Here is a 2,538-nt window from a genome sequence, read left to right on the forward strand (position 1 = left end):
GACATTTATCTACTCTTAGAGGCTTGTAGACATATGCCATGTATGTGAAAGATTGTGCGGCCTTGTAGGCCTATGTTTCGTGTTAATAAAAGATCATATTGGCCTATTAGGCCCGTATGTCACGTGTATATGATAATGTAGTAAGAAAGATACGCTACTCGGTTGAGTAAGGTATTGGTGCCCGTCACGGCCCATCGATTTGGGTCGTGACAAAAGTGGTATCAGAGCAGTTCTGTCCTAGGGAGTCTACAAGCTGTGTCTAGTAGAGTCTTGCTTATGGGTGTGTCGTGCACCACACTTATAAGCCGGAGACTACAGGGTATCTAGGATTGCCACTCTTTATTCTTACTCTATATCATGTGGTAGTGCTCACTTATAAGAATTCATGTTCTAAAATTCTATTTTATTCGTAATAAGACGATGCCTACATCCTGAAGAAGGTTGGAAAGAGAGATAGTTATGGAAGAGCTGAGTCAGAGGAATTGGATTTTTGTATGATGTCTACAATAAATAAATTGAGGTCTTTAGCAGATCATGGGTGTACTGAAAGGTGTAAGCTTCCTGATAAGAAGCTTCAAGGCAAGAATGTCGATCCATCTTTATGGTGAAGGATGATGAGAGATTAAGAAGTTAAGTACAAGTTTCAGCAAGTAAAAGGAGTAAGGTGAAAAAGGGTACGAGGTACCCAGTTAATTAAGGTTAACAACGTTTATAATTGAGGCAGAGGAACATAAGATTTTTAACTTATATTCAATAGTAACAGAGGTATATACAATTGGTCGCACCCCTTCCAGATATGCCCTATGGAGGTTAACAAAAGTAGTATAAGAAGATACGATGGATGAATTGATTGCGTCAGTTGACATTTTTGAAGGATATTGCAAATGTGCTAATAGATCTCTTTATGAAACACCTAGATGGTGCACTCTAAAATAGTGCAGCCAGATATGAGTACTACAAAGACACGCACTATAAGCCTTGAAGGGATAAATGTCACCTTAGTGGGGCTCGCGTCCCTAGTAAAGCGAGAAAGTTAAGCAACTTGAAGAGCCACTAGATGGAGCAAAGGAAAGCTAAAAGCGAAAGAATATCGTATTAAAGTTTTCACAAGAAAAGGGATATGCAGAAATATTAGCAGAGTAATGAGAATAGAGAAAAGGAAGCATTATGAATAAGGTATGATACATGGATGAAAACGGTAGAGTGTTACAGAACCTATAGTCAAATAAAGGAAGAGACGAAAGGTGATGGGCCTTAAGACAACAAAAGAGTATAGGCCATAAGGTTATATCCTCATTTCGAGAAATAAGTTCGTGACTCCAATGCGATTACCAGAGGGGAGAGTTAATCCCCAAAGTAATAGAAATCAGTATGGGTTGGTAAAAAATATAAACTAAATATGAATTAGGGACCGAATGATTGGAAAGTGCTCAGCATTATGGTAATTTTAGATTTTGTTCCGGCGGTAATAGAATGGACCATAGAAGGAGATTCATGATGAATTCAGAGAATGGTCATTCAGGGAGACGCTTCCCTACAGCAAGCAATGTTAGCAAAGTTAAGCTTAAGAGACTGTATGTTCCAGTTACGCTAAGTGTCACCTTCGCAAGTAAAGTAATTTGTCATCCTTGGTACAGAAGGATTGTCGCGAGGCGAGTAAGGATCATTGATGTTGAGAAACGACGCCAATGATGAAGAGGTAAAACATATATAGGTATATCCTTGTGGCTTCAGCTTTTAGTACACCCTTAAAGGGGGGAATATGGAGTGATGTGGCGTTAAGTCAGAATTAAGTGGTTCTAGTGACTATAGAATGGTAAAGGAAGTAAAGGTTCCTGCCCGAGCTGTTATTAATAAATAAGGAGCCAGTGTGAGACGTAAGTTAAGACAATGGAAATAACCCAAGAAAGATTACGAGAAATATTGATATGAGAATAGGCCAACGAGTAGTTAGTAATTGGTCAGGAAGATCCCAGTTATGGCTAAACAGGAGGTTACAGATGAGTCATCAGATCGTGTAAGATAAACATAGTAGAACCCAACATGGAGAATTCAGCCTCGAAGAATGTTATTATAATACTTGAAATATATTCAAACAAGCATCGGGTTAGTTAAAGGTACCGTATGAGTGTTACGGGGATAAAAGAAAGTGCCACTGGGAAGGCAGTTAAAATATCAGTTCAGAAGCAACCATACAAGAACAAGGGCATTAAAGTAAGCAACTATGGATGATTAGATTATAGGCAAGTAAGGACATCAAAAAGGTCCGTAATAAGCTCACGACTTTATGAGAATCAAGGGTTCTCCCTAAGTACTACAACAAAAGACTAGCTGGGGAGATAAGGAAGAAGGCTTCAACCTAAGCACAATGACCTAAAGAGGAAATGGTCGTGTAACAACAATCTCGTAACAACTTTGTAAGCATTCCAAAGGAAAATGGCACCTACCGTGGCTAATGAATGGGAAGTAAGAATTAAAAGTAATATTCGAGATCATATGAGTTGCATGAAAACTCTAGCAAGTGTGGGCACTAAGATA

This window comes from Nicotiana sylvestris, chromosome 8, assembly GCF_000393655.2.
Source record: "Nicotiana sylvestris chromosome 8, ASM39365v2, whole genome shotgun sequence".
Taxonomy (NCBI): domain Eukaryota; kingdom Viridiplantae; phylum Streptophyta; class Magnoliopsida; order Solanales; family Solanaceae; genus Nicotiana; species Nicotiana sylvestris.